Source organism: Lycium ferocissimum, unplaced genomic scaffold, assembly GCF_029784015.1.
Source record: "Lycium ferocissimum isolate CSIRO_LF1 unplaced genomic scaffold, AGI_CSIRO_Lferr_CH_V1 ctg258, whole genome shotgun sequence".
Taxonomy (NCBI): Eukaryota; Viridiplantae; Streptophyta; class Magnoliopsida; order Solanales; family Solanaceae; genus Lycium; species Lycium ferocissimum.
Genome location: NW_026722498.1, coordinates 39,906 through 66,430, shown reverse-complemented (window position 1 = coordinate 66,430; position 26,525 = coordinate 39,906). Strand labels below are relative to the sequence as shown.

Genomic DNA, 26,525 nt, shown 5'->3' with positions numbered 1-26,525 from the left:
GTAGCAAGGTCTTGTGGGAAGCCGTTGGGGAACAAGTGTTTATTACATCGAAGAGAGCCCTCTGAGTTATGCGGCATTGTAACGCAACACATGCTCATACCACTTCTCCTTATTTCATGGTTGAACCGATTTTGAGCAATCAATAAATTGGGATGATACCTCACCCGATTTGCTAGTCTAGAGAACGGTTGTGTTGATTGTTGAGTTGTGCACACTCTATCTCCTTGTTTTTATCTATCATCTTAACAATCTTTGATGGCAGTCAAGATCATGTTTATAAATAGATCCGAGCCATGTGTTTATAATCTACTACCGGTAATTTTGTTATCAAGAACTTTATTTACAAATATGAAAAGAATTGAGTAGTTTATTTCAAAGTCCTACTATATTACATGAAGTTCTACTAAGAATTTAGAAAATTGAAAACTTGGAATGGAGATTTATTGCATTTTTAACTTCACCATAACAATGAAAAAATAAAGTCGTTTTTTGAAATGTCAAATTACGAATACAAAATCTATTGAAGTTTTTCATCATTAATTATAACTTTTTCACACTGTTGGTGGTTAAAAGGGCATCTATACAGAGAGCTAACATGTAGTTGTAACTTTGAAATGAAATAGAAAATTTATAACTTGGAAAGACAATTTAATATGTTCTTATAACACTATACAAAAATAGAATAATGAAGTTGTATTTTAATTAAAAATACTTGGGAATTATATTTAAGCTTTCTCAAGGTGACTATACAATGAGATAATGAATTTTTTTATAAGTTATTATTTTTCCTATTGTATAAAAGTTGAGAAATTGAAGAAAAACTTGGAGATTTGGATATGAGATTTACTTCACTGATCTAATGGCGCCACATACAAGAAAATATTGGAAAGTAAGATTAAATAAAATACAAGAAAATGATAAAGTTGTAAAAAATTAATTGTAACTTTTTAACAAATATGACTGAAGGAATGATAGAGAAAGAGGTTAAGAAAAGAGAAAAGACATCATTTAACCCCTGAACTTGGCACCAAAACTCACTTTAATAACTAAACTTAAGTTGTATTTATATACCCCCTTAACAACTTTCATTTCAATTATTTTCCACCCTAAAAAAATAATACCACTCTCACAATGTGAGGTGTATTACACTCGCGCCACATCATTGCCACATCATTGCCACGTCGTTGCCACGTCATTGCCATGTCAAAATTTACCAACACTTCATTTTTTATTTTTCTTTTATTATTTTTTCTCTCTCTCTTTCTTCTTCTTTCTCCTAATCCTCACCCTACTTGTAACAACCACTATGCCGCTGCTGCTGCTGCCGCCGCCGCCGCCGCCACCACAGCAAAAAAAAATCATTATTATTATTTTTTCTTTTTCTTTTATTATATTTTCTCTTTCTTCTTCCTTCTCCTCATCCTCACCACACACCACCATAACCACCGCCTCCTTAAATCAACCCAACTGAAAAATTCCATTTTTGTCATCTTCATCTTCCTCCTTATCCTTGTCATTCAAACCTCCATTATCATCAACAAAAAATACCATCTTCAATTTTTTTATTGATACCAATCCGAATTTAAAAATTAGCAAAATATCAACATGACTCGAAAATCTTTATCAAAAAGAGACCGTTTTATCATTCGAAACAACAATTTTGACACAAAAAGTTGAATTCTCTCAATTGTTTGTTGGCGTCCGTTGATGGTATACTTTTAACGCAAAAATATTTGACCCATTTAAAAACCAAATCATTTGAACCCTAGGGATTGCTAGAAAAAGAAAGGAAAAAAATCGAAAAGAAAAAGAAAAAACGAGAAGATGACAGCAGCTATGGCGATTAGAGGATGGGAAAGAAGAAGAAGGATGAGACCCTAGTGATGTTGTTATTGTTGTTTAATTTGCCTATTAGCTAATTAGTTGTTGTTGTTTAATTTGTTGATTAGCTAAAAGAGTAAAGAAAGAGGAAATTTAAAATTAAAAAAGAAAAAGAGAGCAAAATGCAATGAGAGGATGGGGAAGAAGAAGGAGAGGCCAGGGGTGGGTGGGGGTGGGGTAGAAGGAGAACGGCTGGGGCCCATCTTTATTTTTTATTTTTATTTTATGTTTTAATTGTATATTATTTTTATTTTATTGTTTAATTGTATAATAATATATATATATATCAGCGGGTCCACTTTTTGTGTTGTTTACTCTCTTAATTTTTTTATTTTTTTATTTTTGCCACGTCAGCATTTGGGGTTGTATTTAATTAAGATGAAAGTTGTTAAGGGGGTATATAAATACAACTTAAGTTTAGTTGCTAAAGTGAATTTTCGTACTCAAGTTAAATGATGTCTTTTCTCTTAAGAAAATAAAGATTTTTTTTTTTAAATCTTATGGGTTTAAAATAAAGATGTGTTTTATATATTAAAATACCATTTGAATCTTGTAGTCCTGAATATACCGTGGTGGATATTGGGGTAAAGAGTTACTAAATATATAAAATGACATTATCTTTTACACAAACTAAAAAAAAAAAATATATAACACAAACAAATTCAAATGGAAGGAATATGTTTTTTGGATTTCGACGCGCCTAACAGGAGTTTTTGCCACATCAACGTTACAAGGATATAAATTTCATCTCAGACAAGATCAGGGGTAAGCGTTAGCCTTAGAGTTAGAGTGTGCAATTGACTTTTGGTAATAAGTTTTAGGGGTAATTTATGTATTCTTTTAAATTTGTTGATATTTTCGATTAAATCTTCTCATTACTAGATTCTTATAGGAAAAAAAATTATAGGAATGAATTGTTATTCCTTTTCTCCTATCAAATTGAGTATGATTGTATGTGTAATAGCATTTACTATACTAGAAATATTAATGAACTGGAATATCGTAATTGTTCACGATAGCATTCTCCTTTCCGCCCGACTCTTTGGTCCTAAAAACACTGATTTTAAGAATGAACCATTGCCCTTCTTCCACCTTGATTGCCTTCTTGTTTGTTAGTTCGTCTTGCCTGCTTAGTTTGAAAGTGCATGAAGTAGGCTTGTTCTTTAATTTATCAAGATCTTGCCATGTTGGCCGGCTCTTTAGAAATTCTTCAAGCTCTAGCAAATAGGATAAAATTATTTTTGAAAGAGAACCTTATTGGATTATTGACACTTATGCCCTTATTTTGTGTTGGTCATTAATTTTGCTCCTCATAATAAATATTTTTTTTCGTCGGGCATATGTTTATTCGCATCATAATATTCCACAAGTTATACCCCTCATGAATAAAGAACGGATGCTCGCTGGTATAAATTTGATTGCTAAAGAGCAAAAAAATTAAACAGCAGCCCATTTGAAGGGTAAAGTGCAATTTTTTCAACCTTATTCCATCTCTTTTCTAGACGCATTCCTATTAATTGAAACTAGTTTTAGCGTACGCGCTTTGCCCGTGACCAAAACGCGCATCTCATTTGACAACAAACACTATATAGGATTAACGATAATTGACATTTTATTATTTAGTTTTTCCTTCATATTTTAATCATTTGATCAAGGATTCATTTGTTTTGTATTCTTTTATATTTTACTATGTGTAATCGCGCGAATCAATAAATAATTTTTATAAGAAAAATACATTTTTCATAATAAAATTTATCTAAATGATGAAAGTATAATGTTATTACACGGACATGATAGATGAATTCAATATTTTACTGAACATCCAAACTGTGAATATTTTTAAAATCTGATGTTGATTTAAAAAGCACAATAATGATTTAGAGAATTTATTTAAATGGAATAGAGTTTATTGGAACACATACTTAATTTTTTGTGCATAAATATTATAGAAGAGTTTGATTAAAGAGTGAAATTTTTGTAGCATTTTAGTCGATCTACTATTTACTTCTAACATGTTCGCCATATTTTGATGAGTTGAAAACGATGTGCAGATGTTATCTGCGTCTATATATTAGTAACACTATTGTTTATTATATGGCCTCTAAATATTTAGTATTATGCACTATTAGTAAAATCTCAACTCATAGAAATAATTAATTTGGACTTAAACTTGATCTTTCCATATTAGTTTTGTTTTTCATAATAAATAAAACTTTGCTAAAATCTTCTCTTTCTTTTTTCATAATAAATAAAACTTTGCTAAAATGCTATAGTTTTGAGAGGAAAAACTATTTGAAACACTTTCAGAAAACATATTTACCATTTTCTTAAGATGTTTGAGTGAATTCCTTGTTTTATAAATTCTAACAAAATTATGTCACAGTGTTTCTTTTCATCCTTCTCTCTCTTTTTTCATAATAAATAAAACTTTGCTAAAATGCTATAGTTTTAAGAGGAAAAACTATTTGAAACACTTTCAGAAAACATATTTACCATTTTCTTAAGGTGTTTGAGTGAATTCCTTTTTTTTTTTTATAAATTCTAACAAAATTATGTCACAGTGTTTCTTTTCAAACTTGTGGTCCCTTTTAATCCTATTTGTAGAAAGCTATTTACACCCAAAGTACATTAAAGGTTTTCACAATAAAAATTATAATTTTTTTTTTGTACTAATACATAATGAACCTTTGGTACTACCTTTTTAACAAAATAAAGAATTTTTATTAATTATGTTACATAATAAAAGTCAAAGCTCAAAAAAAGTACAATTTTCTGCCTGAACAATGTTTTTGGCGGTGTTATTTACCGAACAAAAATAATTACTTAAACTCAAATAATAAAAATATAGTAATTGATTTCAGTTAACTATGGTAATGACTTAAACATTACAATTTTTGTTTGAAGTTTGAAGTAAACTCTTAATAGATTTTAGATCCTAAATATTAGGATTTCCAACTTAGCATAAAATAAGAAAATATTTGATATACAAATCTTAGTTGATCTAAAAATCCTAATAAATAAAACAATAATTAAATAACATTTCCCCCCAATGTAGATATTATTCTTGAAGGTAAAAAAAGGCGAACAATATTTTGCTAAGGTGTTTCGTGCCTCAGACAAATATTGTCGATATCTTGTGTTCTTTGTGAAAATTTTCATATCAATAAATTTCTTACACTAAATGACAAGCTTTATTGTATATTCAACTTATAATAATTAGGGACATGCCAAATTATATATTGCTATAGGTACTCTTTTTTAAAGCATTTACTTTCTGGCAATTCATTACATATAAGGTAAAGTATTAATAAGGTGAATTTCTCATTGCAATTTCAGTAAGGATACTTGTAACGAAGAAATTCTTTCCTTGTTTCATTGATCCTGAATATTCCTTCTTCTTTTTTTTTTTTTTTTTTTCATTTTCTCTTCCTTGTAATTTGTTTCAAATTATATCATAACAATTTCAAAAGCCAGTTTCAATAGTAGACCAATAAAAGGACTCCTACATCTTAAAGAAATTGGAAGTGGGACTAATTTTTTTTTTTTTTTTTTTTTATGTAGTGGGAGGAAAAAGGACTCTTAATCCTAAAAGATACAGAAGAAGTACTAAATTTTAGGGATATAATTAAATGTCTATATCTAAATATTAGATTAATAATACAACTATTTTATAGTGTGAAATATATTTTTAAAGGGTAAAAAAGGCGAAAGACATTTCGCTGTGTGCTTTTAACATAACACGAAATGGTCAGACTAATTGAAAAATAGAATGATTTGGCTTAACCAAATTGAAAGAGAAGAATGAATTAGTCCAAAAAATAAATCAAAATTTAAGTTACATAGGAACTTCTGTTACTACAAAATTCCTAAGATATCTATTATCATATAACTTCAAAAATTCCTGAATGGTAGAAAGTGTTCATAGACAAAAAAAGAAAATTGGGAAATTAATCGACTTTTCTACACTCTTTAATAGGTATATTAAATAATAACAATAATAATGTTTAATAGGTATATTAAACAATAACAATCCCCCGATTCATACCTGGCCTACACTCTTTTTTTATCAAGACCCAAAACAAATAGCAATAACAATACCACTCGCCCATGCATGCAATTGTAACTTATAAGGATGAAGTTGTCATCAAATCCTCTACTTTATGTTTTTGGACCTGAAAGCCTTCTGAAGAATTAACTGCTATGAATCTTTTAACTCATGCAATCCATGTGTTCCAATAGCAGTAACTCAGTCATGCCACATCCTGAAAAATTTGATAGATATTTGTGACAATTGAAAGGAAAAGGTACCACGTATTAACTAATATGTTTTCTACTACAGTTGAAAAAGAAAGAGCCAAAGAAATACATCCAAAGGCACAAGAATAACACTTTATCGATGTGAATGATATATATAGTAATCTTATCCACTTGTAAAAAGAAAATTCCTTGTCATAAATAGTTTAAATGCATGACATGTACCTGACAAAATTAGTAGTGAAGAGATGCAAAAAATGTTAGAATTCATATAAATTTGCATGGGTCATTTAACGTCACCATTAATCTTGAACTCTTATACACCTCTGTCGCTATCTGATTACCAACAATTTTGCTAGTGTAGTGCAAGACTTGGTTTTGTTCATGCACAATCAGTTGTTTGAAGATTCCGCTGCAAAATAAATTAAGAAAACTAAAGGGAAGAAAGCAAGTACTACATATATCAGCGGAGCAGTTTGAAGCCATAAACAGGAACCCTGACGATATAAAAATTATAAGTGTGTGAAAATAAACTAATCAAAAGGGGCAAATTGTACAGTAAAAATAAATACCAGGCTTTTGTCCTGTCTAACCATTGTTTGCAAGAACATAATTTTCAATCACTTCTTAAACTTAAAGGTATAAAGTATTCCAACACATGGACCAAAGATCACTAAATTAATTATGTGTTTCAAATATTTAAAAGATATAAGCAATACTCAATTTCGGAAAAGGGCAAAAAAACAAAAGAACTGATACTACGTGTCGAAAACTTTGCCGTGTTTTATTACCGCAATTTATGTCCGATAACCCCTAAACAATTTATGGTGAATAACGTGGAACAATGATTTCATACAAATTGGAAAAGAATTAGTACAACAGTATGAATTAGGAGAAAGAGTTATACCCATAAGTTATACCCATAATCAACTTTGTGGAAATTATCGGCTGGCGTATGCACGTATATTGTCAACTGTAAAAGAAATTCATACCTAATGCTTTTATAGATGCCTTTTGCTAACCCTAAAGTCCTAAATATTAAGAGTTTTAGTCGAACAAGAAAATAATTAGTAAATAAATTTTAATTTATTTTAAAGTTCTAATTATTGTTAAATGACTATTTTGTCTATTGCAAAGTCTTTTAATGAAGGACAAAAAGTTCAATCAACATTTCTAAGGCCCTTCGCACTTTTAATATAATAATATAGATATAGATTAGATGTGTTAAGTGACTTAAAGTCAAATGTAACAATAATCAAAATCAAAATTTCACTGATAATTGAGGGGTTGAAAATACGTATCTATATCTATATATTATTAAAAAGAGGATAGTTTGCCATAGGATTGTGACAAGTGTCAGCGTAGGATAATGCCACATGATAGTTTTAGGACAAAAGTAGTTAATTAGTTAATAATTAGTTTTTAGTTATTATTTTTAATTTAAAAATAATTAAATATCAATATTTTCTAGGAAACATATACATCTATATATTGGATTTAATTTAAATTAACAAATAAAGAATTTAGATTAGAACATAAATTATTTGAATAATACTTGAAAAGTAAACACATTTTTTTTTTTAATGAACAAGAACCAGGAAATCAAATTTTATCTTTACATTTTTTTATATTTAAAAAGAAAAACAAAAACACAAAAATAAGAAGACAAAAGAAAAAAGAAAAAAAGAATAAACGAAGTAAAACTAATCCAAGTGCACGTCACATACCCCATTTGCCCCACTAACTCACTTATTGAAGACAAAATCAGAAAAATGAAATAACTACCCCACGTCTGCACCACGTTCCCATTCCCGCATTTCCTATTGCACGATCAAGCACACATGTATGCTGCCAACACATAAGTAATTGTAGAGAGACGTACTTTTACAATTTCAGGTTACTGCTACTCTCCCACTTTTTTCTCAAATCTAGAAAAGAAGGATACCAACGGAGGAGATCAGAGACGTAAAAAGACAGAGAGAAGTAAGCTAATTAATTGAATCAATTTATTGTAGAGTGTTTTCTTCCCCCGCTTTCTTTCCCTCTAATCAGTTGAAAGTTCTCTACTTTTGATGATTTTTTGTGAAACTAAATCTTTACTAATTATACCGAGATTCATGTATTTCTGCAATTTTGATTTGTTGATATTCAAATCAAGGTTACTCTTTCAAGGTTCGGCCAACTCTACCCTTACTTTTCTTCTTAATTTGTATGTATTTGCTTTTATGAGAGTTTTTTTATCTGATCTGAATTGCTGGGCTTGAGTTAACCCTATTTTTAATGTACCCCCCTTCCCTTTTTTCTTTATTCAAGTTTGAATTCAATCACTTGAAGTTCTGATATTTCTTCTGTGTTGTGACTTGTGATTATTGTTCATTCCTGTGTTTGTTCAGCAATTCGGAGCCTATTGGACTTCAATTACTTTACTCATTTCCAGTCTTCTTAGTCATATTGGGGCGCAACATTCAATTATAAAGGTAATTATATTCTGTCAAATTTTCTTATATAGTACAAATATTATATTCTAAGTTTAGTTGTTGTTTTTGTTTTGTGGTATATGCTCTACTAAGATTGTACGTGCACGCTGTTATGCATATCAAATAATGTGGAGGTTTTGATCCACTACTTGGACTGCAACAGAAAAAAGGTATGCTCCTTTGACATTATTACTAACTAGATTAGATTAGATTAATTTAATTTTCCAAAAATCAAATTTAGATATTTGAAAACTATATCCAAAATTATTGTATATTGTAAATACATCTTAAAATATCCATAAATGTTTATGTAATTTGAATCGAGAAATGAAAAGAGACTTATATTGGATGATGTTTCTGTGTATTCAGAGATTTCTTTTCTTTGATGATGAGGGAAACGGATAGCAGCACCAAGTACCAACGAAGATAAATTGTGAGTTCATTGTTTCTTTGGTTTCATGTAGATCTCTTGATATAGTTAACCTTTGATACCAACTCAAGAATGAGACTTTGTCATAAATGCATTTGGGCTATTCAGAAATTTAAACACCTAATGTTCGGCATGGTGAAACTTGAAGTTGACAACATGATTTGAGAATGAATAATTCCATTTCACTATTCGTTCTGATTAATGCCAAACGGGAAACAGAGGGCTCCCTATCTTAGTTGGAGAAAAAATGGTTTCTTTTAAAAACAATGCATCTAGGTCAGAAAATGAAAGTTAATGTTGTGGCTAGGCAAAACCGTGAAAGTGAATAGATGTCCAATAGCATCGGATTTGTTGCTACTATAGAATGACTTAATATGCAAATCATTAGTTTAGTTTCTTTTATTGTCATTTACGTGATTTCAAAAGAAAAGAAATTACTACCAAAATTTTCCCATTGAACTATGTATAGGTTTTTTGATGAGTCCTACAAGTCCGAAGCCTTGAAATGGAAAAAGATTGACTACTCCATCCGCTAATGGGTTGGTGGCAAGCCTTAGTAACCCAGTAAGTAATTGCGTTATTTTTGTTTGTGCAATAAATTTAAGATCTTTTGGTCTACTTAATACTTATTTGATTGCTTTCAAACAGTTTTTAATCTTTTTGTTTCATGTTTTTGTCGAATTATCCCACCTGGTGGGATTATATTGGGCATGTTGTTGTTGTTTTATTATAGTGATGGAAAAGTCTTCCTTCAGGGGTCTTCTAAATGATTTATTTTATCACTTAGCGTTAGAGATTATCTCCACTTGAAGGGAAATTTAAATCTGAAAGTTTTATGTAGAAAATTAATTGATTTTTATTGTGTTTATGCCCTCAATATCAGCACTGCGGAGTGCGTACAAACTGTTGGGTATAACCTCTAAAATAATTTCTCATTCGATCGTTGAATACTTATTTTTTCATTGAAAAAGTTTGTTTGTTGAACCAAAATAAATTTTGGTTTCATTCTTTGGAAATAATATAGTTACTGACAACTTAGTTACCGACAAAAAAAAAAAAAAATATAGTTACTGACAACTTTTTGCTCACAATGGGGTGAAATAGTTTTTTCAGTTTGTGAATTGAGCATTGTTTATCTATTGACAAGCTTATGGAGCGTTAACTCACGCCAGGGATACTGAAGTTTAAAACTTAAATATGTGTCATTCACGTTTGCTTTTGCCTTTCTTTTTGTACTTATTTTTTCTAACCTCCAAAGATGCAGTCTTTATCAGTAGAGTAGCTGAGGGGTTTTGCTTGGGAGTTTAAAAGCACAAAAGATAGTGCAGGCGATAATTACAATAATTTGAGTTGTACCTTAATTACAAATGTAGATCCACTTAAGAGGCAGCTGAATTTATCATGTTCATATTATGGGGATTCTAGCACATTAAAAATAATTTATGTGTCATCTGTGTAAAGTTTACACCAAGTAGCCATTCTATTTTTCCGCGACCGTGTTTGGTATTGGATTAGGCACACTGATGGTGCAACCAGTTAGACATTCTCCAACTGAAAACGATAACAAAAGCTTCTCAATTACTTTTCATGATCTATATACTTGATGTTTTTGCGTATACTCAGATGTACAGAAAAGTGCTTCTATATTCCATGTAACTGTATGTTTTTTCGTCCATTATCTATTGGAGGAGTAGAAACTCCAAGTTCTAATTAGACAAATCTACAGAGCTGATTATTGCAGTTGCTCGAAAGAAATAGAGTCATCATACACAACAACAAATGAAAAAAGGAAAACTCGAGTTCTTCTCAGGATCACGAAACACAAGCAAAGAAGAAATTCACAGAAAAGTAAATGATCAGATGTGAAGCACATCATAAGAAGGGCATCATCTCACTAGCTCATTTCGTGTAATAAAAAAATGATCATGAAAGGAAGTTTGTAAATAAGCTCTTGGTGATGGTGCATGCAGGTTCTACAACGATATCGTGAAAAATATGCCATTAGAGGAGACAACTGTTTGGTATGTCAAGAGTCTATTATCTATGTTTAATTTTTTTCCAATTGAAGGGAGGGGATGGTTCACATGAGTTAATACATTGGCAATTGAGGGGAGAGGATGGTTTAAATGAGTTGATCTTCTTATCAATGATCTTTTTCTTAATTCAAATAGTTGTATTTAAATACTTATGGTATTTGGTTTACTATGGACTTGGTACTTTGGGCAAATTGGTGCTCAATTTAGTTCAGAGACACTGATTGACTGTGATCCGGAAGCACTTTTCTTAATTTCTAAATTTATAGAGATAGGGCTTCTTCGATTATCCTATATTTTGTGTGTAATATTGTTAGAAGTTCCCCTTCGAAAAAATACATGTTAGAAATTAAGAATTTTATTGTTGATGCAAATGTTAGCATTCTTAAGGAGCATCGATGTTCGAACCATGTCTCATTAGATTTTATTAGACATGACATTTATCAAAATGGACACTAAAAGGATTGGCTTATGAGGTGTAGGACAATTCTCAAGTACAATTGTAAGGAAGAAGTTTGTCCCATAATTGTTTCTACGTAGCTTTTAAATTGGCTTCTTCAATAGTTTATGGAAGCCTGCACTTTAGTAACAAAAGAGTTTACTTGGTCGTGTTGATAATTATTGTTGCTCCATGTTACAATAGATATCTATGATTTGTGAATTAGTGGTTAAAATAATTCTACGGCCACCTTTCTACTATAGTATAAAGATTTCCTTATAAATCTTTATGCAAGTTTGGAATAGTCTTAAACAGTATAAAGGGTGTATACACATCTATCATCCATGGAAAAATTCACTTATCATAGATAGTTAATTTTCTTTTATATTATCTACTCATCGCATCTAATACTTAGTGAATAATGATATTAATACGAGAAGTCAGCAAGCTAATTGCAACCTGAAACGAAAACAAGGCGCTGAAGGTATGTGCACTCACCCATATCGTTTTCTGAAAATAAACGTGCATAATTTGTCCATTTATCCTATTTGGCCTTTAACATCAAATTTGACAATGTATCCTCTCTTATTTTATGTAAATTTTGTAGTATGTCGTATGCGTTTATGAATTAGTCTCGGTTGGAAGATTTTGATTAAGTTTTTCGCAGCACGTTGATAATTTAGCAAGCATGAAGTGATGCAACAATCTAACAAACATCAACCTTGATTGAGAAAGGCCGATAATACAAATAAGTTTGCCCAAATTTATTCTTATAAAATTATGCAACATTTGGCTTTGATGATTATATAAATTCATTTGTTGGACTGAAGTTTCTTGCACAAAAGTCAAGGTGGAGAAATCAGACAAGTTCGTGTGAAAAGAGGGATCCAAGTACAACTACATAGAATCCTATCCGAGATGAAGGATGGAGTTGAAGTGAAAATGATTTGTTGGATTATTATTATTATTATTATTTTGTGTGTGTGTGATAAAATTAAGTTATTTGCAGGTTGTCCTTCTATTACATATATGTTAGAGTCCTAAATATTAGTTGGACCAAAATATTATAGTCGTAAAGATCGTGACTAATTTTGTTGTACAAAATATTGCTCAATAAGAAGTGCTTTTAGATTTTTTACTTTAGTTCACACATTTTACAATGTATTTTTTTTTCTCAAACACTTACAGCGCATCGCGCGGGTACGTATACTAGTTATATTTACACTAATTAATCAATTAAGATCCTCCAATAATTATATCTTCTTCATCACTAAACCATCCCACCATTAAACCACCACCATTGCCGCCAGCCCGCCACAAACCAAATCCACCACCGGAACTTACCACCACCAAAAATCACAAATGCTACGTATGTACATTCAAATGCGCAAATTAAAATCACCTTGATTATTTTCCTCGAAAATCTAGAAAAAAAGGAAATCAAATTGGTTATATATAATTAGCAACGGCTCAATATTTTGGCCATGAACATAACTAAGTCCACAATCACTATTAGGGTAAAACAACCTAAAGGTAGTTACTCATAAACTTCACCTTTCATCTCTTATAAAGGGACAACATCAACAAATGTGGCCGGAAATATTTCTTCGGCAAAATTTCATTTTTTCCGGTCATTCTTCAACAATATTTCTATCTCTCATTCTAATCTTCTCTCTTATTATTATTATGCAAAGAATCATCGCTGATAAATTATAAGTTATTTTCACAAGTTGAAATTTGGGTTTTGAAGCCTTTTTGTTTTGACGTATACGGTGCAGTGAACGATGAAGGGTTTTGGGCGGGGGAGTGCGGCGGCGGGGGGGGGGGGGGGGGGGGCTGAAATGGAGAAAAAGGAGTTGAAAAAAATTAGTTTTTATTAAAATTTTAAAATTAACACAAAAATATCATGGCCAATCATTAGCTATTTTTGATGAACGGGCTTGTAAGAATTCACGGAGGATCACTAAAAGTTTGGATAGAAATATCCTCACGAATCACTAGAAATTTCTATTGAATGAATTTTTCAAAAGTCATGGCGTATTATCAAGAGTTCATACTTAACATGATTAAAACTTAAGCGCCAACACTTAAGCAAAATACCTGATCAAATTTAGAAAAATTACTTGGCATAGCTACCTCTAAGAGCTAATTATTGATAATCACTACCTTTTAATTTATTTATATTTAGTAGCTAAATTGATTTGTAAATTATCATTGGGAGCTATACCAAATATATTAGGTTTATGGCTTGTATTTCTCCCTCACCTCTCTCTTCCTCGGTGCTCACCCGTCTCTCTCTCCAGTGAAACCATCACTGTTCCTTTCCTCCTCCTTTATATTTCCGATGACTCACCAATCGATTTACTCTGTTCAAATCCAGATTTGAACTGCGTGATTAGGATCAAAGTTAAGGTTTTCGATACCCGAAGCTGTCGTCGTTCTCCGACACTGTCGGCCCTCCGTCAACTACTTCGTCTTTTGTGGTTCATACAGATCTACAAAATTAATATATGTATCTGAAACCCTAAGTTATTTTTTCTTTGCTATATATGAAAACCCTAAGTGATTTTTGAGATAAAATTGAACTCAGATCTGAAAGGAAGAGTGCTGCCAGAGTGTATTTCTTGTATCTCTAGATCTGGATATTTCTTGTATCTCCAGATCTGAGTGTATTTGCGTATATTTATGCATTGTAGTATCTATTGAAGTCTGTATTTATATCATATGTATTTCACACAGATACATGTATATATTGTCTGAATTTATGCATGGTAGTATATATGCAATTCTGAATTTATGCATGGTAGGATATATGCAATTCTGTATTTATGCATTGTTGCGGAAGTCTGTATTTTTGACTGAATTTTCTGCATTCAACTTTTATATATACATAGTACTTAATATGAAGAGTAAAATGCAAAAATACATTAATAACCCATATCACTACCAACTAGGACCAATTATCTATACATTATAAATACAGTCAAATACACCAAGTTAGCTCACTCAAATATTTAGATACAAGGAAACGAAATATTCGAATACAGTCAAATACACCAAGTAGCGCACTCAAATATTGAGATACAACGGAACATAATATTTAAATACATTCAAATACACCAAATTAGCTCGCTGAAATACACATGTATTCAGAGAAATTAATGTTGCATGTATCCAAATACATATGACATCAGATAAGGTTGGATACAACTAAATAGTGTATTTAAATACACTGAAATACAGTCAAATACAGCGAAATGCCTAAATGTAGCTACGAATTGTAAATAGCAAAAAAGTAGTTACGGATTGAAAGCAAGCATTAAAAGGTAGTTATTTATTTAAGTTGCCCATCAAATTTATTGTGCATGTATCATATCTGCCAACCCAAAGGCCCACAAAACCAAATCTGTCTTCCAAGGTAAACTTATATAAATAACTACCTTATTGGCTGGGTTCGAACCTAGCAGGCGGGCAGACGATGCACACCCAATAACCACTCTACCAACGAAACGATTTGATGTATTTTGGTATAAAGAACGAATGATAATTTACAAAATTACTGTAGCTCCTAAATATAAATAAATTAAAAGATAGTTATTATCAATAATTAACTCTTGGAAGTAACAATCATAACTTTGCTTTTGCCAATTATATTTCCATATCTTTAATCAAATCTAACTTCATTGGAAATATATATATATATATCTTTTTTGGGTTTGTTTTCGGGATTTATTGGTATTTTTCCATGAATATTAGATGTTTGTTGAACTGTCCATAGCAAAGAAGAAAGCTATAAGATATTTGTATTTTGAATTGCTTCAGAATAAGGGCCTTCCTAGCTATTAGCTGAATGTCAAATTTCTTTTGTTAATATTTTAACTTTCTGCACAATTGGTAAAAGCTTGCAAGTATGCAGGATCTTAAGCTTCAGATTTCTTACAAATTACATATAAAATATATCTTATATTTTTTAAAAGTTGAATCAGAACTAAATTTATGTAATTTACTACTCATACTTATTCAAAGTTACAGGAGGAGTAGTTTAATCATTCACTAAGCCATAATGTAAATGTTTGATGGTCGAAGAATTACATCATGAGAATTCACGATTTTTGAAGAATGTTTGAAGCGTTGAAGAACTTCATTCGTTTTGAGTTTGACGATGATATTTATAAAAAATCAAGAACGTCAGAGTTAGAAGGAAATAAATATGTACCACAGAGCAATTAGGAATTAATTCTGGTCCGAGAACAACTAGGACTCAACTTGCCTTTAATGTTTTTTTCTACAAATTAAAATTATTTTAATAAAAAATTAGTATTAGTTACATGCGAAAGTTACCATGTTTATCAGTAAAATTACTTGATGGTGTACAAAGTCTTATACACTGACGGTGCACAAAACTTAAACTCATATAAGTAAACTCGAAAAGTGGAAGAGTACAAATGATTTCACTCGTTAAGCAAAGAAAGTAAAATGTAAAAGGAGCAATGAACTAAAAGCAAAGAGACTAGATACTTTGCACATATCAATTTTTCGAACTAATAAAAAACATACAGGAAAAGGGTAGTATTCGTTTTACTTCCTTTTCAACTACCAAACAATCGAATGTAAATCGTCAATGATTCAACCAAGTGAATTACATCAATTATTAGTTTCTCTCTTATTCCTACTCCCTCTCCCTTCCCTTCTGAGACCAAACATAGTGTAACTGTGTGTATACCTATGTGTGTGTGTATAATAAGTTATGATTGAAAAATAAATTAATGATTCCTGCCACAATCTTTGTTAAGATTATAGATAGAAAATTGAAAAATATTTAATACGTAAAAAGTGCAGTTCTTAAATCTTAGAGTGTGTTTTTTAGGAAGGAAAACGTTTTCCTGAAAAATAAGTCAATTTTTTTACTTATTCATTAATGTTTGATAAGTAAAGAGAAAATACTAATCCATAGGCATTTATATATAAGCTAGGCAAACACTATAAGGATGGAGGTAGGGTCAGTGTGGGTGGATGGGGGTGAGGGCTGAGGTGAGTTGGGGTGTGGGGGGGGGTGTGGGAGAGGGAATCGAGGTGGAGGAGAAAGGAGGTGGGGTGGGATGGGTGAAGTGTTGGGTGTGGAGATGAGACAATCAACATGAAATGCCACTTATATTTATTTTCTCTATTTTCACCAAAAAAGTCATTTTCCTGATTATTAAAAATTTATTTTTTTAATAAAATATTTTCCTCCATTACCAGATTATTAAAAAAATATTTCCCCCCATTAAAGTCATATAATAAGGGAAATGATAAAAACATAGGATTCAAACAAACAAAGAAAGTTGTTATAAGTGTATGTTATGAATTCGAACACTTAAGGACCTCCTAACCTTCGGTATCTAGAGCCCGATTGGATTGGCTTATAAGTTGGTCAAACCAGCTTGTAAGCCATTTTTAATTTATTTGGATGTTTAGTATAATAAAAAACGGCTTAAATTAAATTAAAAAGTTCTTAAAATAAAGAAAGTCAAGAAGTTGCTCAATTACAACTTTTTTTTTTTTGGCTTAAAAGCCATTTTGGTTTGACCAACAACTTTACCCTTTTATCCTTTATATTTTCTGTTAATTCCAATACTACCCTTACTTCTAAAAACCCTTTAAGCACTTTTATCCAAATACATAACTGCTTATTTATAAAATATCTTTCAGCACTTAAAAAGTACTTTAAGCACTTATGGTTAAAAGTCACTTTTTTCCGGCTAATCTAAACGGGCTCCTAGTTAGCTCTTCCTATCACTCTGTTAACTGTGTCAAGAAAAGGGTAAACCATTATGAAAAGAAAATAATAGAAAGAAATAAACTGCTAAGAAGGGAGGTAGAATTATTGAAGATTAGGAATAAATCTAATTTGGGGTCCATAGGAATATTGGATTTTAATATAGCAAAACTGTAGTACTTTCATGCATTCATGCTCCTTAGGAGGTGGATTGAATTTTGAGAACACAGAATGATGTAACATTTACAGTTGAGATTGGACTTTGTTTTGTCAAAATAGGTTATCATCTGCAAAAAGAGATGATGACTCTTAACCTAACACCCATGTATTGGGTTCCACCTTCTTTGACTAGAGGCCCATTTATATAGTTGGCTGTAGGCTCTATCCGCTTTTTCCTCTTTTGTCTCTTCTTTATTTGAATTTCGGTTGGCTTGTGTTTGCTTCTATTATTACAAATTTAGATCCTTATTCAACACTTAAAAAGGGTTTAGACTTAAAACAGTATTTATTTACAAATAAGAAATGAACTTCTATTAGTTCTTACCAATCGGGTCAGAAAAAAAAAATCTATGTTATACTTTTCGAATAAAAATAACCCCAATATTACCTAAGTAGCTTAAATATACCCTCCTTTATTAAAGTTCTCCAAGTAGACGCATGATATCACATAACAGTGAAGTTTTGTTTAGATAGACACCTCATGCATGTCACTTCCCCGTTCTCATTTTCTCTCCTCTCAACTTCTTACACCGCTAGCACCTCCTCCCTCCCCCACTACTATCAAATGACATTTTGTTCCTTCATTTGTTAAAAGAAAATTGAATTCACAAACCGGGAAAATATGATAGATTACCTCCTGCAACATATTAAAAGTACAACAATAGCATAAAAATTATCTAGAATCTCGACACGAATAAGTTGAATCCTTTTTTATTAACAATAATGTATCAACTTTGAGTTTGTTGCTTAGATGCCATCAGCGTGTCCGTTAATTGATCAGAGAGAGCAACCCACTAAAAATCTCAATAAAGTTGGAAGGAGAAAAAGACAATGAACATCAGCTGTTTAATTTTAAATAGTAAAAGTTAGTTCCTGATAATTGATATGATGATGACCTAAATCAATCACAGGATCTCATTGGAGCTTAGTCCATTCAAAGTTTGTCCCCATTTTCTAAAATACTCAGCTTATAAATCAAAAAATAAATATTACTATGATATACTATATCATACTCCAGTGAACAAAAAATAAAAATGAAAGACATATAAAAAGGACTAGCCCACTTGCGCACCTTGCAAATAAATTAGTATAAATATTTTCAATCAAAAATGGATGTAATCAGAATTTTAATCACCAAATAAAAATAATAATAAATTATGCAACTTTCCATGATTAATGCTCTACAGCTCTAATTTGTAGCATGTACCAAAAACAAAGGTAACAATCTGGTGCAATTTCTATAGATGGGAAGTTGCAATAAGGACAAAATGTTTGTGTGTTTCATTTCTTTTTATTTTTTTAATCCTTCATGTCAGGACATTAAGGAAAATGTCCCACGACTTTTGATACTGTTGATATGGATTAGGTCGAATAATTCAGAAAGTTCAATAGTTACACAAGACATAATGGCCCCACAAAAAAAGTTTTCGGAGTTGAAGATAAATCGACGAATTAAATGTTTCACCTTTCATCATGGGAAAGGAGATAGTGCTGGGTTTTGATTGCTCGATGCCATCATCAAAGTTACTGTTTGTACTGACTAATGAATGAACCAATTCTATTTCAATGCTACTGTTACTATGGTCTAATCAATGAACCAAAAGTATACTCATAACTCATAATATATACATTAAAAAATAATCAGGCGAAATATTCATGGCGTCGAATTTGCCAATATATTTAATTTAGATACAGATACTTATTCCAATAAGCACATGAATATAAGCCAAAATCTTTCTATTAAACAATTTCAGGTCAAATTTTGAAAAAGCTTCTGTGCATGTTCTCAAATACTCATTACATGGATAAGTTAATTACTTTAAAGTATGTCATCTCACCTTTGATATAACCAATGCACATCGGTCTCAATTGGAACAGACATGGGATTTTATGACTTATCTAGCTGATGTTTAATTAAAGAAGGCGATATACTTTAAGTTGTTAACTTGTTGTTAACTTATTCACGTAATGGACTGATGAGAACACGCACATAAACTTTTTCAAAATCTAAGTCGGCGTGTATAATAGGAACACATTATTATGTGTTCGAGTGCTTAATTATAACAGATTTTAATTCGAGTGTCTAAAAAAATATACTTATAGCTTTAAGGGGTTGTCAACGTATTTCGCTGAAATTTAATAGATGGAATAATATACTTTACCTTTTATGTTACAAATTCAGCCACTTTAAATATTTTAGATAATGTGAAAGTGTAATTTATTTATAAGTATGTTCAAATTAAATTATCTCCCCCTTTTTTAAGTACTTTATGTACCTGTCATTATAACCTTGATGCTTCTACTTCACTGCACTTGCCAAATTTTAACCCTTTATTGCTTTTATCTTTTTCGCTTTGCCTAATTGTGCAGCTATGGAGATTAAGTGAAGAGTGGACCCATTTGTTTGTATCATACAGTTTAATCATGTGATATATGTTGGAAGACACCTGTTCTATTGATTGTGACTTTCCTAGCCATGGAACCCATGCAAATACTTCCCTACCTGAAAACCGTACGTTTGGTATCATATAGTGTGTCGTTCATCTGATACCAAAATTATCAGACGCCAATAATACTGACAATTATTATCGTGACTAAAATTTTCTTTTCAAAATAAACAAAAAAGTTTATAATGTATGTGCATTTTCTGAAACTCAAGAAAAAATAATAATTGAACTTAGATCTTGAAAAATGGTTCCTGGGGGAGGTATACTATTTAAGATATCGATTTCGCATAACTTAATAACTTTAACTCAAATTTTGTATTTATCTTTTAAAACAATTATTCAATATATATAAATTATAAATTCAAAATTCATAAACTTTATATCCTGGATGTAGAGTATACCAGACCTTATATACCCCTACCTTGGGAGTTGGGAGGTAGAGAAATTATTTTCGAGATAAATCATTTTTTATAGGTTAGTTGCAAGTCTGGAGATCGAATTTGATTACACTGAGAGGAGTTTCGATACTAACTATGGAAACAAACACTCAATTACTCATCTTAATTTGAACGGATTAGAATATAGTTTCTGTATTACGTACTTCCATAGAAATTTTTTATCATACCTAATGAAAAAAAAATTCATGCTAGTAAGCCTGCAGGGTTGCATGTATATGAGAATAGGTTAGAAGATTATTGCGATTAAATAACATATAATTGCATAAATACTCCTTCATAATCCAGCTATCGCAATCCAGATTGAGAATGACTGATCATTTATAACTTCGTTAATTTGATAGCGCACCTAGACGTCCTTTTCTCTCATACCATTTTTAACTATTGCCTACCGGTAGTTAATCCTCTAATTAATAGCGAACAGAATACTGCTACTCTGTTTTTCCATAAAGGACAAACAAGTTTTACAAAATTAGAATCATACAAATTAAATCTAGTCAGAAATACGAGTCCACTTGCATTGAGACGCGCTTTTGGTATCAGTATTTGCTTCCAATTCCAGAAGCCAATGATAGAGACCTTAGAGAATGAAAAAGGAAAATAAAATAATGAGAGAGAGACCAGTTATAAATAAAATATATAAAAGAAAGATGAAAAGGGAAGGAAAAGCTATGGAGAATCATCAAGTTGCCCATTGGACTACATTAAAAAATAGAAGTTTGCAGAGAGAAAGTGGTGTTCAAATGGAGGACTTTTTTTCTTTTTCATAAATTGGCATGAGCAACGAAGCTTTATTGTTGGTTTTTCGAAAATATATGTGAGTGGTTTAGGCAACATCACGTATATATCCAATCTCTCACTCTCTCCCCCATGTTAATAAGACGGAAAGCCAGCCCTTTGCAGAGTTTATTAAATCTTTTCTCACAATTTTTGTTAATTCTAACACTAATAATATTAATTCGATCTTTATAGTTAATGCTCTTAAATACATTTTTTACTCCATCCGATTTACAATAAATGGTTTTATGGCCTTTTAATTTGTTCCGAAATAGGTAAGTTGAAAAGTTATTAATTATTTTTTTCAAAGTTACTCCTGTCTAAGTTGATTGAATAATTTTATAAGAAGTCTTTTAATCTGATCCAATGAATTGTTTGAATTTTTTTTAATCAATCCTTCTTAATTAATATTTATGAGAGATAAACCATAAATTTAGCCAAATATTCTTCTTAGTGATTGTTGTTAAGTGATTTTCCTAATGGGTATGTCAAACTCTTATTATTATTATTTTAACGGAAAAGGCCCAAATATGTCATCCAACTATCAGAAATGGCTCATTATTTATGTCATTTCGTCAATATAGTTTGGCCTATTTATGCCATCGAACTATAGAAATTACCATTTACGTCACAATTAATGAATAGTTTAGCTCATTTACGTCATCGACGTTATTCTCAAAATGATCATCCATTGCCATATTTCATTAAAAGTCGCTTTACAATACCATATATGACACGTGGCTCTCAACTAGATTATGGTTGTGGGTGGATAAGGTGTATGGGTTGGATTTTTTATTAATTTGGTATTTAAAATTGGGCTCATTTAATTAAACGACGTAGACCTCTAATTGGAGGCCACGTGTCATAACTGGTATTATAAAATATGCGTTAATGAAAAATGGCATGGATGAGTCATTTTGGTAATGGGCGATGGCATAAATGAGTCAAATTATTGATGAGTGGCGATAACGATGTATTCTGCTATAGTATGATGATTAAATGAACGTAGCCTATTTCCTATAACAATGATAAATGAGTCAAACTATTGACGAGTGGCATAAATGAGTCATTTCTGATAGTTGAATGGCATACTTGAGCCTTTTCCGTTTTTTTAATCATGAATTGAATAATATTAAACGAAATGTCATTTAAACTTTGGGATTGGGACTAATTGCACTTTTGATCCCTCGACTATTTATATATTTTGATTTAATCCTCTTGATATTTGACTGAGTATCTTTGACCTTCAAATAAGTCAATGTTCTTTTTTTTTTTTTGCTTGTGAATATTCATAAATTTAACGTGATTACCAATTATTTTACAACTTAATTATTCATGTTTTACGATAAATTTGTCCCTCAAATTCATATTTTACTGCAATAATAGTTCTAAAAGTAGTCTAAAAACAACGATACTCATACATTAAATGATTAAAATTTATCTTAATTAATTAAAATTAAACATACTTTATAAAATATTGCAGGGATTAAAAGTGCAATTTACTCCAATATTATCTATATATCTATAAAAGAGGAGAACGTAGGGAAGTAGGTGACGCGCACTCTCTTTGGAAGTTAATGTTATTTTTCTTTTTTCTCAATTTTTTTGATTTTTCTCCCTTTTTTACATCTTTTTGCTTTTACAAAAAAACTCAACAGCCACTTCCCAAACTCCGAAAAGCCACCTCTTGAATTGATTTAATTACGCCTTCATTCTCTCACTTTCCCACGTCTCTTCTAAAAGCCTCTTCGTACCCAAATCCAGATTCCAATTTTCACTAACTAGAAGTCCCTTTTTTCTACATGATGCATGCTTTGTCTTTTTACGCATGTGATTTGCTTTACCATTGCTGTATGGTGATTTTCTTTAAAGGTAATTAATCCTGAATTTGATATCTTTTCTTTATTGTTGCAAAAATGTTTTAAGCATAAAACATTACTTTGTGGCCTTTGCTCTCCGCTTTAAATTTCGATTCTATACATTACCTGCCTTCCCCTTTAGAATAGACTTTAAAGAACTAGAATTTGTAATTTTTATCAAGGTTTTTATTTAGTTAGTGATCAATATTCATTAGTCCCTTTAGAATAGACTTTAAAGAACTAGAATTTGTAATTTTTATCAAGGTTTTTATTTAGTTAGTGATCAATATTCATTAGTCTTAAAATAATGGATCGTAAGAGTCTTTTCCAATGTTTAATGGCGAGGCTATTTATTAAATGTTTCAGAAAGGTATTAATCTTTAATTAAATCATTGACTTCACTAATAGAATTTATATCATTTAGACTACTTATTTGATTTGATTTTTCTTATAAAATCTATTTATAACAATGATTATTTAGTCATATTTTGATTTTTTATATACTGCGCTAAGCGCAGGCAAATTAACTAGTTATCCGATAAACTAAGAAAGCACGAAAATTAATGTGGTGTTATGATGCAATAATGCCACGTCTAAGAAAGCGACAAACAAAGGGACGGATCGTATATCAAGTTATTCAACTAACTTTTGCATAAAAACAAGACAATGTGAGCTGGAGGCCGGTGTTCTGAGTTTCAATTTTTGAAACACGTGGTAGTCATTTGCATCCAACATGTGTTGCGTGTCCATACCTCTAATGTCGCCGCCGCCCAAACAGACACATTAATCTTGGTTTATTTATGCACGTGCTCCTGATGGAGTTTTTGTCTTCCCTTAATTAGTCACCCCCACGAGAGTTTGAAAAGCTTTCCTAATTCCATTTATGCCCGGTAGTTTAAGAAAAAATTCATCGTTGGTTCAAGTAAAAATTAATTATTTTTTATGTGGTTGTAATCATTAATTAGATTCACAGAGTGGGAGTGTCGGATCTCTAAAATTGTACACAAAATGGGTTAATTCATTTGGGGAATTAAGTGAAATATGATGCGGTATGCCACATTAGCTTTTCGATGTAAAATATATAAATTCCAGCCTGTGTTCTTTTTTGGGTCTATCGAATTTAATTAAATTATTTGTAAGTGCCAAAAATTAATATAATGATTTTAGGGCAATATAATGAACCTCAATTTGGATGACCTCCGATGAGATTTACCCACTAAACTAGCTAGTGATAACCATTTGCGTATACATTAGTTTTAGCAAGTAATCCGAAGTTCCGAACGGTTACACAGTGTAAAAAATGACTTATGTGCACGATACTTTGCTTAATAGTTAAATACCTTGTACATCATCGTACAAGAATCCTACATTGTACCAGAATCTTAATTCCATAAAAATAAAAATAAAATGCACCTTCCTTTACTAGTAGATCAGCAACCTTGTTCTTCTTCATGTAACTGTGCCTTATGACCGGAGATCCAACCTTCGCATCAAGCATCTACATTAATTAATAATAGAGTTGTAAGGGGGTTGTCCATTAATAATCGTTCTAATTACTTCCATAGAGTCAATTGCATTTCAGGGGTGCTAGGTCATTTTCCATTGCAAATTTCATTCCCATTACTCAAATGAAGAACCATTAGTGTTAAGCTTATAATTACCCCTGTTAGGATGTTCTCATGTGACTTTGATAGTGATCTTATTATGACCACTTATGCTAGGATTAGCAATTTTGTAGAATTCCACACCATTAGAGTAAGTTTGTCTATACGGAATATGATCGTGATTGCCATTCAACTGGTTGTGATTTTTAATTAACAAGATGTTCCAAAGGGAGAAGGGAATAAGGTTCCTCAGATGACCCTAATTACCGTAAAATAGATTTGCTATGATTTGAGTGATATGCCAAAAGAAGCACCTAAGAGAAAATAAATAGTACTAATGAAGAAAGAAAATGGTTTTTGTAGCTTAAAGAGAATTGAACTACTATTCCGTAAGGCGGTCTTCGGTGACCATGTTATCATAATGATCAAGATACACAACCAAAGAATGATAATTAGATTGAAATTTATCTTTAAAAATCAATAGGATCCCATCACGAAATTGAAGGGGAAGAAACATAAAATGGAAAAATAAAGTGACTTGGCTATTTTCCCAATTCCCAACAAACGTGTTCCTTTATTTTCATTCTCATATTATTCACGAAAACTTTATCAATTGATGCATTAGTGATTGTAGACAATGACAATCTTTAGTCAAAATTGTAACGACGAAAATATATGAATAAGTGATAAGTTAAGTTGGAACTTTTCGCAAATAAATTTAGACCGTAAAATTAAGAAAAAATAAAAAATAAGATTAAAAAGCAGATATAATATAATCCACTGGTCAATTTGGTGGTTGTATGTATATAGATAGTATTATATAGATAGTATATACATATCTTAGAGAAGACCACACTTCTATTAAATTACTCACTAGTAGCATTACAGTTGTAATTAAAATCCATCTTGGAAAAATTGTACTGTAATTGAACCAGATATTCACTTTGAGCACCACTATTTTTAAACCATAACCAATTTTTAAAAGCATTGACATTTTGCCGAAACTACTTCAGATAAAAATAGTGAGGGTTTTTCTTTTCCTCCTCCATTGCTCTATCTCAGGTCATCTCAGTCATTAACATTAAACTACGGAATTATTTAAATATATCTAATGGGATCAAAATTTGGAAAAACCTAATCAAACAAAAGGCGGAAGACGAACTATGGCATAAACAACTCGACATACTGCTAAAAAAATGAAATGGTCTTCCACTAATTTTTATATAAGCATGTCATATATAGGTCGATGACAAGAGTTGAGGCCAAGATTGCAGCATGTAATTGTTGGCATTTATCTAAAACATGTGAATAACCAATTTGAGTCGGTCATTGTACTATACATGTTGCCTTTTAAAAAAGTATATGTGATTCACTGAGAAAGTGACTGCTTCACCATCCACAAAGCTTAATTATTTGAACAATTAAAAGATCACAGAGGTGAAACTAGTAGGTGGTCCTTCAAATAATCTATATAGGCGATCATATCCTTTGTAGTTCGAAGTTCAAACAGCATACGTATACCAGTTTTAGCATTTATTAATTGTACAGTTATGTTTGACAATTCCCAACTTCAAATTGTCCCCAACTTCAAACCCTTATATTTGAAGTTTGAAATTTTATATCCGTGATTTTAAACTTTAATCTTGCGAGTCTGAAATTTATTTTGAGACGGCTAAAATCTTTATAGAAGTTTTTGATGATATCTTAAGTAACTATTCGTGCAATTGTCCCCAAAATAGATTCTCAAGAAATTTCATCCGAAAGAGATATAAAAAGACCAGCTAATCTATAAGTTATTATGTTATGAGTGTGCAACAAATTTTCTCAAGCATGAAAACTAAAGTGTAATCACACAATAAATAAGTAAATTAAAAGAAATTTCATTTATTAAG

The 26,525-nt window shown here is 31.0% G+C and overlaps 1 long non-coding RNA gene across 8 annotated transcripts; it reads left to right on the top strand.

Annotated features, from left to right (window-relative positions):
- Window positions 1-7,457: 7,457 nt before the first annotated feature.
- On the top strand, window positions 7,458-11,306 carry LOC132043559 (uncharacterized). 8 transcript variants are annotated; one of them, XR_009411872.1, is made up of 3 exons: window positions 7,458-8,118; window positions 8,539-8,612; window positions 8,706-11,306. It is a non-coding gene; the product is annotated as an uncharacterized LOC132043559 (long non-coding RNA). The 8 variants fall into 8 exon arrangements; XR_009411866.1 differs by having other exon boundaries at window positions 8,529-8,612; XR_009411871.1 differs by lacking the exon at window positions 7,458-8,118 and adding an exon at window positions 8,280-8,307 and having other exon boundaries at window positions 8,529-8,612.
- Window positions 11,307-26,525: the final 15,219 nt, after the last annotated feature.